Genomic DNA, 9,430 nt, shown 5'->3' on the forward strand with positions numbered 1-9,430 from the left:
CCTGCAGGCGGGCCCCTTTCGACAGCTGGGCGTTTTCCCTCCAAAAAACTTAGTATATCCACCTTTTCTTTCTTTTTTTTCGGCAGGCAGGCAGGCAGGCGTGTGTGCGCGCGCGTCCCCGTCCCTCCCTCCCTCCCGAGAGAGAGCTGCCCCTTGCCTCTGCCCGCAGGTGCTGGCGCTCGGCTTTGGCTTGCAGCCGGTTGGGCGCAGCTGCTGCCGGTGGGAGGGGCCTAAGCTAAGGAGGCCGGGCGGCTGGCGCCCCCTGCGGCTGCGGTCGTTGTCGGGCCGTTGACAGAAGATCAAAGAGCAGGGCCCCCGCCCGGGACTGGCAGGAAGGCAGGCGGGCAGGCAAGAGAGAGGGGGAGCAGAGTCCCGCGGCAGGCCTCTGGCTGCAGGGAGGCCGGCAGCTGCGCGGGTCCCGGGCTCCAGAGGAGTCGGCCTGCGCCACTGTGCGCCAGCGGAACGCCCGCGCGTCGGTCCGCGCCTTTGTGGGCATCGCTTCTCGGCCTTTTGGCTAAGATCAAGTGTAGTATCTGTTCTTATCAGTTTAATATCTGATACGTCCCCCATCGGGGGACCACATATTAAACGGATTTTTGGAACAGGGAGCTGGATCAGGAGCTTGCTCCGTCCTCTCCACGCATCGGCCCGGTATTGCAGCGCCTCCGGGAGCGGTGCACCACCTTCTCTCAGCGGTGAAAAGACAGACGTAGGTAGCTAGGTAGCTAGCTAGCTAGCGAGCGAGCGAGCAAGCAAGCGAAGTGGACTGGAGCTCCTTCTTCTCGGGTCTCGTCCCTCGTCCCCCATCTGTGTGTCTCTGTGTTCTGTCTCTCTCTCGCCCTCTCGGTTCCCGTGCTCCCTCTGTGCGCTTTCCCGCGTCTCGACTCTCTGGGCAAGCAGGCCGGCCCCCTTTTCGGCTCCCGTGCGTTTTCCCTCCAAAAAACTTAGGTTTTTCAGCCTTTTCCCAGGGAGGCAGGCGTGGCTTGCTTGCTTGCTTGCTTGCTTGCTTGCTTGCTTGCGTGCGTGTCCGTCCCCGTCCCTGCAGGCGGGCCCCTTTCGACAGCTGGGCGTTTTCCCTCCAAAAAACTTAGTATATCCACCTTTTCTTTCTTTTTTTTCGGCAGGCAGGCAGGCAGGCGTGTGTGCGCGCGCGTCCCCGTCCCTCCCTCCCTCCCGAGAGAGAGCTGCCCCTTGCCTCTGCCCGCAGGTGCTGGCGCTCGGCTTTGGCTTGCAGCCGGTTGGGCGCAGCTGCTGCCGGTGGGAGGGGCCTAAGCTAAGGAGGCCGGGCGGCTGGCGCCCCCTGCGGCTGCGGTCGTTGTCGGGCCGTTGACAGAAGATCAAAGAGCAGGGCCCCCGCCCGGGACTGGCAGGAAGGCAGGCGGGCAGGCAAGAGAGAGGGGGAGCAGAGTCCCGCGGCAGGCCTCTGGCTGCAGGGAGGCCGGCAGCTGCGCGGGTCCCGGGCTCCAGAGGAGTCGGCCTGCGCCACTGTGCGCCAGCGGAACGCCCGCGCGTCGGTCCGCGCCTTTGTGGGCATCGCTTCTCGGCCTTTTGGCTAAGATCAAGTGTAGTATCTGTTCTTATCAGTTTAATATCTGATACGTCCCCCATCGGGGGACCACATATTAAACGGATTTTTGGAACAGGGAGCTGGATCAGGAGCTTGCTCCGTCCTCTCCACGCATCGGCCCGGTATTGCAGCGCCTCCGGGAGCGGTGCACCACCTTCTCTCAGCGGTGAAAAGACAGACGTAGGTAGCTAGGTAGCTAGCTAGCTAGCGAGCGAGCGAGCAAGCAAGCGAAGTGGACTGGAGCTCCTTCTTCTCGGGTCTCGTCCCTCGTCCCCCATCTGTGTGTCTCTGTGTTCTGTCTCTCTCTCGCCCTCTCGGTTCCCGTGCTCCCTCTGTGCGCTTTCCCGCGTCTCGACTCTCTGGGCAAGCAGGCCGGCCCCCTTTTCGGCTCCCGTGCGTTTTCCCTCCAAAAAACTTAGGTTTTTCAGCCTTTTCCCAGGGAGGCAGGCGTGGCTTGCTTGCTTGCTTGCTTGCTTGCTTGCTTGCTTGCGTGCGTGTCCGTCCCCGTCCCTGCAGGCGGGCCCCTTTCGACAGCTGGGCGTTTTCCCTCCAAAAAACTTAGTATATCCACCTTTTCTTTCTTTTTTTTCGGCAGGCAGGCAGGCAGGCGTGTGTGCGCGCGCGTCCCCGTCCCTCCCTCCCTCCCGAGAGAGAGCTGCCCCTTGCCTCTGCCCGCAGGTGCTGGCGCTCGGCTTTGGCTTGCAGCCGGTTGGGCGCAGCTGCTGCCGGTGGGAGGGGCCTAAGCTAAGGAGGCCGGGCGGCTGGCGCCCCCTGCGGCTGCGGTCGTTGTCGGGCCGTTGACAGAAGATCAAAGAGCAGGGCCCCCGCCCGGGACTGGCAGGAAGGCAGGCGGGCAGGCAAGAGAGAGGGGGAGCAGAGTCCCGCGGCAGGCCTCTGGCTGCAGGGAGGCCGGCAGCTGCGCGGGTCCCGGGCTCCAGAGGAGTCGGCCTGCGCCACTGTGCGCCAGCGGAACGCCCGCGCGTCGGTCCGCGCCTTTGTGGGCATCGCTTCTCGGCCTTTTGGCTAAGATCAAGTGTAGTATCTGTTCTTATCAGTTTAATATCTGATACGTCCCCCATCGGGGGACCACATATTAAACGGATTTTTGGAACAGGGAGCTGGATCAGGAGCTTGCTCCGTCCTCTCCACGCATCGGCCCGGTATTGCAGCGCCTCCGGGAGCGGTGCACCACCTTCTCTCAGCGGTGAAAAGACAGACGTAGGTAGCTAGGTAGCTAGCTAGCTAGCGAGCGAGCGAGCAAGCAAGCGAAGTGGACTGGAGCTCCTTCTTCTCGGGTCTCGTCCCTCGTCCCCCATCTGTGTGTCTCTGTGTTCTGTCTCTCTCTCGCCCTCTCGGTTCCCGTGCTCCCTCTGTGCGCTTTCCCGCGTCTCGACTCTCTGGGCAAGCAGGCCGGCCCCCTTTTCGGCTCCCGTGCGTTTTCCCTCCAAAAAACTTAGGTTTTTCAGCCTTTTCCCAGGGAGGCAGGCGTGGCTTGCTTGCTTGCTTGCTTGCTTGCTTGCTTGCTTGCGTGCGTGTCCGTCCCCGTCCCTGCAGGCGGGCCCCTTTCGACAGCTGGGCGTTTTCCCTCCAAAAAACTTAGTATATCCACCTTTTCTTTCTTTTTTTTCGGCAGGCAGGCAGGCAGGCGTGTGTGCGCGCGCGTCCCCGTCCCTCCCTCCCTCCCGAGAGAGAGCTGCCCCTTGCCTCTGCCCGCAGGTGCTGGCGCTCGGCTTTGGCTTGCAGCCGGTTGGGCGCAGCTGCTGCCGGTGGGAGGGGCCTAAGCTAAGGAGGCCGGGCGGCTGGCGCCCCCTGCGGCTGCGGTCGTTGTCGGGCCGTTGACAGAAGATCAAAGAGCAGGGCCCCCGCCCGGGACTGGCAGGAAGGCAGGCGGGCAGGCAAGAGAGAGGGGGAGCAGAGTCCCGCGGCAGGCCTCTGGCTGCAGGGAGGCCGGCAGCTGCGCGGGTCCCGGGCTCCAGAGGAGTCGGCCTGCGCCACTGTGCGCCAGCGGAACGCCCGCGCGTCGGTCCGCGCCTTTGTGGGCATCGCTTCTCGGCCTTTTGGCTAAGATCAAGTGTAGTATCTGTTCTTATCAGTTTAATATCTGATACGTCCCCCATCGGGGGACCACATATTAAACGGATTTTTGGAACAGGGAGCTGGATCAGGAGCTTGCTCCGTCCTCTCCACGCATCGGCCCGGTATTGCAGCGCCTCCGGGAGCGGTGCACCACCTTCTCTCAGCGGTGAAAAGACAGACGTAGGTAGCTAGGTAGCTAGCTAGCTAGCGAGCGAGCGAGCAAGCAAGCGAAGTGGACTGGAGCTCCTTCTTCTCGGGTCTCGTCCCTCGTCCCCCATCTGTGTGTCTCTGTGTTCTGTCTCTCTCTCGCCCTCTCGGTTCCCGTGCTCCCTCTGTGCGCTTTCCCGCGTCTCGACTCTCTGGGCAAGCAGGCCGGCCCCCTTTTCGGCTCCCGTGCGTTTTCCCTCCAAAAAACTTAGGTTTTTCAGCCTTTTCCCAGGGAGGCAGGCGTGGCTTGCTTGCTTGCTTGCTTGCTTGCTTGCTTGCTTGCGTGCGTGTCCGTCCCCGTCCCTGCAGGCGGGCCCCTTTCGACAGCTGGGCGTTTTCCCTCCAAAAAACTTAGTATATCCACCTTTTCTTTCTTTTTTTTCGGCAGGCAGGCAGGCAGGCGTGTGTGCGCGCGCGTCCCCGTCCCTCCCTCCCTCCCGAGAGAGAGCTGCCCCTTGCCTCTGCCCGCAGGTGCTGGCGCTCGGCTTTGGCTTGCAGCCGGTTGGGCGCAGCTGCTGCCGGTGGGAGGGGCCTAAGCTAAGGAGGCCGGGCGGCTGGCGCCCCCTGCGGCTGCGGTCGTTGTCGGGCCGTTGACAGAAGATCAAAGAGCAGGGCCCCCGCCCGGGACTGGCAGGAAGGCAGGCGGGCAGGCAAGAGAGAGGGGGAGCAGAGTCCCGCGGCAGGCCTCTGGCTGCAGGGAGGCCGGCAGCTGCGCGGGTCCCGGGCTCCAGAGGAGTCGGCCTGCGCCACTGTGCGCCAGCGGAACGCCCGCGCGTCGGTCCGCGCCTTTGTGGGCATCGCTTCTCGGCCTTTTGGCTAAGATCAAGTGTAGTATCTGTTCTTATCAGTTTAATATCTGATACGTCCCCCATCGGGGGACCACATATTAAACGGATTTTTGGAACAGGGAGCTGGATCAGGAGCTTGCTCCGTCCTCTCCACGCATCGGCCCGGTATTGCAGCGCCTCCGGGAGCGGTGCACCACCTTCTCTCAGCGGTGAAAAGACAGACGTAGGTAGCTAGGTAGCTAGCTAGCTAGCGAGCGAGCGAGCAAGCAAGCGAAGTGGACTGGAGCTCCTTCTTCTCGGGTCTCGTCCCTCGTCCCCCATCTGTGTGTCTCTGTGTTCTGTCTCTCTCTCGCCCTCTCGGTTCCCGTGCTCCCTCTGTGCGCTTTCCCGCGTCTCGACTCTCTGGGCAAGCAGGCCGGCCCCCTTTTCGGCTCCCGTGCGTTTTCCCTCCAAAAAACTTAGGTTTTTCAGCCTTTTCCCAGGGAGGCAGGCGTGGCTTGCTTGCTTGCTTGCTTGCTTGCTTGCTTGCTTGCGTGCGTGTCCGTCCCCGTCCCTGCAGGCGGGCCCCTTTCGACAGCTGGGCGTTTTCCCTCCAAAAAACTTAGTATATCCACCTTTTCTTTCTTTTTTTTCGGCAGGCAGGCAGGCAGGCGTGTGTGCGCGCGCGTCCCCGTCCCTCCCTCCCTCCCGAGAGAGAGCTGCCCCTTGCCTCTGCCCGCAGGTGCTGGCGCTCGGCTTTGGCTTGCAGCCGGTTGGGCGCAGCTGCTGCCGGTGGGAGGGGCCTAAGCTAAGGAGGCCGGGCGGCTGGCGCCCCCTGCGGCTGCGGTCGTTGTCGGGCCGTTGACAGAAGATCAAAGAGCAGGGCCCCCGCCCGGGACTGGCAGGAAGGCAGGCGGGCAGGCAAGAGAGAGGGGGAGCAGAGTCCCGCGGCAGGCCTCTGGCTGCAGGGAGGCCGGCAGCTGCGCGGGTCCCGGGCTCCAGAGGAGTCGGCCTGCGCCACTGTGCGCCAGCGGAACGCCCGCGCGTCGGTCCGCGCCTTTGTGGGCATCGCTTCTCGGCCTTTTGGCTAAGATCAAGTGTAGTATCTGTTCTTATCAGTTTAATATCTGATACGTCCCCCATCGGGGGACCACATATTAAACGGATTTTTGGAACAGGGAGCTGGATCAGGAGCTTGCTCCGTCCTCTCCACGCATCGGCCCGGTATTGCAGCGCCTCCGGGAGCGGTGCACCACCTTCTCTCAGCGGTGAAAAGACAGACGTAGGTAGCTAGGTAGCTAGCTAGCTAGCGAGCGAGCGAGCAAGCAAGCGAAGTGGACTGGAGCTCCTTCTTCTCGGGTCTCGTCCCTCGTCCCCCATCTGTGTGTCTCTGTGTTCTGTCTCTCTCTCGCCCTCTCGGTTCCCGTGCTCCCTCTGTGCGCTTTCCCGCGTCTCGACTCTCTGGGCAAGCAGGCCGGCCCCCTTTTCGGCTCCCGTGCGTTTTCCCTCCAAAAAACTTAGGTTTTTCAGCCTTTTCCCAGGGAGGCAGGCGTGGCTTGCTTGCTTGCTTGCTTGCTTGCTTGCTTGCTTGCGTGCGTGTCCGTCCCCGTCCCTGCAGGCGGGCCCCTTTCGACAGCTGGGCGTTTTCCCTCCAAAAAACTTAGTATATCCACCTTTTCTTTCTTTTTTTTCGGCAGGCAGGCAGGCAGGCGTGTGTGCGCGCGCGTCCCCGTCCCTCCCTCCCTCCCGAGAGAGAGCTGCCCCTTGCCTCTGCCCGCAGGTGCTGGCGCTCGGCTTTGGCTTGCAGCCGGTTGGGCGCAGCTGCTGCCGGTGGGAGGGGCCTAAGCTAAGGAGGCCGGGCGGCTGGCGCCCCCTGCGGCTGCGGTCGTTGTCGGGCCGTTGACAGAAGATCAAAGAGCAGGGCCCCCGCCCGGGACTGGCAGGAAGGCAGGCGGGCAGGCAAGAGAGAGGGGGAGCAGAGTCCCGCGGCAGGCCTCTGGCTGCAGGGAGGCCGGCAGCTGCGCGGGTCCCGGGCTCCAGAGGAGTCGGCCTGCGCCACTGTGCGCCAGCGGAACGCCCGCGCGTCGGTCCGCGCCTTTGTGGGCATCGCTTCTCGGCCTTTTGGCTAAGATCAAGTGTAGTATCTGTTCTTATCAGTTTAATATCTGATACGTCCCCCATCGGGGGACCACATATTAAACGGATTTTTGGAACAGGGAGCTGGATCAGGAGCTTGCTCCGTCCTCTCCACGCATCGGCCCGGTATTGCAGCGCCTCCGGGAGCGGTGCACCACCTTCTCTCAGCGGTGAAAAGACAGACGTAGGTAGCTAGGTAGCTAGCTAGCTAGCGAGCGAGCGAGCAAGCAAGCGAAGTGGACTGGAGCTCCTTCTTCTCGGGTCTCGTCCCTCGTCCCCCATCTGTGTGTCTCTGTGTTCTGTCTCTCTCTCGCCCTCTCGGTTCCCGTGCTCCCTCTGTGCGCTTTCCCGCGTCTCGACTCTCTGGGCAAGCAGGCCGGCCCCCTTTTCGGCTCCCGTGCGTTTTCCCTCCAAAAAACTTAGGTTTTTCAGCCTTTTCCCAGGGAGGCAGGCGTGGCTTGCTTGCTTGCTTGCTTGCTTGCTTGCTTGCTTGCGTGCGTGTCCGTCCCCGTCCCTGCAGGCGGGCCCCTTTCGACAGCTGGGCGTTTTCCCTCCAAAAAACTTAGTATATCCACCTTTTCTTTCTTTTTTTTCGGCAGGCAGGCAGGCAGGCGTGTGTGCGCGCGCGTCCCCGTCCCTCCCTCCCTCCCGAGAGAGAGCTGCCCCTTGCCTCTGCCCGCAGGTGCTGGCGCTCGGCTTTGGCTTGCAGCCGGTTGGGCGCAGCTGCTGCCGGTGGGAGGGGCCTAAGCTAAGGAGGCCGGGCGGCTGGCGCCCCCTGCGGCTGCGGTCGTTGTCGGGCCGTTGACAGAAGATCAAAGAGCAGGGCCCCCGCCCGGGACTGGCAGGAAGGCAGGCGGGCAGGCAAGAGAGAGGGGGAGCAGAGTCCCGCGGCAGGCCTCTGGCTGCAGGGAGGCCGGCAGCTGCGCGGGTCCCGGGCTCCAGAGGAGTCGGCCTGCGCCACTGTGCGCCAGCGGAACGCCCGCGCGTCGGTCCGCGCCTTTGTGGGCATCGCTTCTCGGCCTTTTGGCTAAGATCAAGTGTAGTATCTGTTCTTATCAGTTTAATATCTGATACGTCCCCCATCGGGGGACCACATATTAAACGGATTTTTGGAACAGGGAGCTGGATCAGGAGCTTGCTCCGTCCTCTCCACGCATCGGCCCGGTATTGCAGCGCTCCGGGAGCGGTGCACCACCTTCTCTCAGCGGTGAAAAGACAGACGTAGGTAGCTAGGTAGCTAGCTAGCTAGCGAGCGAGCGAGCAAGCAAGCGAAGTGGACTGGAGCTCCTTCTTCTCGGGTCTCGTCCCTCGTCCCCCATCTGTGTGTCTCTGTGTTCTGTCTCTCTCTCGCCCTCTCGGTTCCCGTGCTCCCTCTGTGCGCTTTCCCGCGTCTCGACTCTCTGGGCAAGCAGGCCGGCCCCCTTTTCGGCTCCCGTGCGTTTTCCCTCCAAAAAACTTAGGTTTTTCAGCCTTTTCCCAGGGAGGCAGGCGTGGCTTGCTTGCTTGCTTGCTTGCTTGCTTGCTTGCTTGCGTGCGTGTCCGTCCCCGTCCCTGCAGGCGGGCCCCTTTCGACAGCTGGGCGTTTTCCCTCCAAAAAACTTAGTATATCCACCTTTTCTTTCTTTTTTTTCGGCAGGCAGGCAGGCAGGCGTGTGTGCGCGCGCGTCCCGTCCCTCCCTCCCTCCCGAGAGAGAGCTGCCCCTTGCCTCTGCCCGCAGGTGCTGGCGCTCGGCTTTGGCTTGCAGCCGGTTGGGCGCAGCTGCTGCCGGTGGGAGGGGCCTAAGCTAAGGAGGCCGGGCGGCTGGCGCCCCCTGCGGCTGCGGTCGTTGTCGGGCCGTTGACAGAAGATCAAAGAGCAGGGCCCCCGCCCGGGACTGGCAGGAAGGCAGGCGGGCAGGCAAGAGAGAGGGGGAGCAGAGTCCCGCGGCAGGCCTCTGGCTGCAGGGAGGCCGGCAGCTGCGCGGGTCCCGGGCTCCAGAGGAGTCGGCCTGCGCCACTGTGCGCCAGCGGAACGCCCGCGCGTCGGTCCGCGCCTTTGTGGGCATCGCTTCTCGGCCTTTTGGCTAAGATCAAGTGTAGTATCTGTTCTTATCAGTTTAATATCTGATACGTCCCCCATCGGGGGACCACATATTAAACGGATTTTTGGAACAGGGAGCTGGATCAGGAGCTTGCTCCGTCCTCTCCACGCATCGGCCCGGTATTGCAGCGCCTCCGGGAGCGGTGCACCACCTTCTCTCAGCGGTGAAAAGACAGACGTAGGTAGCTAGGTAGCTAGCTAGCTAGCGAGCGAGCGAGCAAGCAAGCGAAGTGGACTGGAGCTCCTTCTTCTCGGGTCTCGTCCCTCGTCCCCCATCTGTGTGTCTCTGTGTTCTGTCTCTCTCTCGCCCTCTCGGTTCCCGTGCTCCCTCTGTGCGCTTTCCCGCGTCTCGACTCTCTGGGCAAGCAGGCCGGCCCCCTTTTCGGCTCCCGTGCGTTTTCCCTCCAAAAAACTTAGGTTTTTCAGCCTTTTCCCAGGGAGGCAGGCGTGGCTTGCTTGCTTGCTTGCTTGCTTGCTTGCTTGCTTGCGTGCGTGTCCGTCCCCGTCCCTGCAGGCGGGCCCCTTTCGACAGCTGGGCGTTTTCCCTCCAAAAAACTTAGTATATCCACCTTTTCTTTCTTTTTTTTCGGCACACAC

At 62.7% G+C, this 9,430-nt stretch overlaps 9 non-coding genes across 9 annotated transcripts; all 9 read left to right on the forward strand.

The window, feature by feature from the left end:
- Window positions 1–494: 494 nt before the first annotated feature.
- Window positions 495–685, forward strand: LOC148635435 (U2 spliceosomal RNA). The gene has a single exon (XR_015933163.1). It is a non-coding gene; the product is annotated as a U2 spliceosomal RNA (small nuclear RNA).
- An 847-nt stretch (window positions 686–1,532) lies between these two features.
- LOC148635436 (U2 spliceosomal RNA) lies at window positions 1,533–1,723 on the forward strand. The gene has a single exon (XR_015933164.1). It is a non-coding gene; the product is annotated as a U2 spliceosomal RNA (small nuclear RNA).
- Window positions 1,724–2,570: 847 nt separating this feature from the next.
- On the forward strand, window positions 2,571–2,761 carry LOC148635437 (U2 spliceosomal RNA). Its single transcript, XR_015933165.1, has one exon. It is a non-coding gene; the product is annotated as a U2 spliceosomal RNA (small nuclear RNA).
- Window positions 2,762–3,608: 847 nt separating this feature from the next.
- LOC148635438 (U2 spliceosomal RNA) lies at window positions 3,609–3,799 on the forward strand. Its single transcript, XR_015933166.1, has one exon. It is a non-coding gene; the product is annotated as a U2 spliceosomal RNA (small nuclear RNA).
- An 847-nt stretch (window positions 3,800–4,646) lies between these two features.
- LOC148635439 (U2 spliceosomal RNA) lies at window positions 4,647–4,837 on the forward strand. Its single transcript, XR_015933167.1, has one exon. It is a non-coding gene; the product is annotated as a U2 spliceosomal RNA (small nuclear RNA).
- An 847-nt stretch (window positions 4,838–5,684) lies between these two features.
- On the forward strand, window positions 5,685–5,875 carry LOC148635440 (U2 spliceosomal RNA). Its single transcript, XR_015933168.1, has one exon. It is a non-coding gene; the product is annotated as a U2 spliceosomal RNA (small nuclear RNA).
- An 847-nt stretch (window positions 5,876–6,722) lies between these two features.
- Window positions 6,723–6,913, forward strand: LOC148635441 (U2 spliceosomal RNA). The gene has a single exon (XR_015933169.1). It is a non-coding gene; the product is annotated as a U2 spliceosomal RNA (small nuclear RNA).
- Window positions 6,914–7,760: 847 nt separating this feature from the next.
- On the forward strand, window positions 7,761–7,950 carry LOC148635442 (U2 spliceosomal RNA). The gene has a single exon (XR_015933171.1). It is a non-coding gene; the product is annotated as a U2 spliceosomal RNA (small nuclear RNA).
- An 846-nt stretch (window positions 7,951–8,796) lies between these two features.
- Window positions 8,797–8,987, forward strand: LOC148635443 (U2 spliceosomal RNA). Its single transcript, XR_015933170.1, has one exon. It is a non-coding gene; the product is annotated as a U2 spliceosomal RNA (small nuclear RNA).
- The last annotated feature ends 443 nt before the right edge of the window (window positions 8,988–9,430 follow it).

Source organism: Lepisosteus platostomus, unplaced genomic scaffold, assembly GCF_059453375.1.
Source record: "Lepisosteus platostomus isolate fLepPlt1 unplaced genomic scaffold, fLepPlt1.hap1 Scaffold_256_H1, whole genome shotgun sequence".
Classification (NCBI taxonomy): Eukaryota; Metazoa; Chordata; class Actinopteri; order Semionotiformes; family Lepisosteidae; genus Lepisosteus; species Lepisosteus platostomus.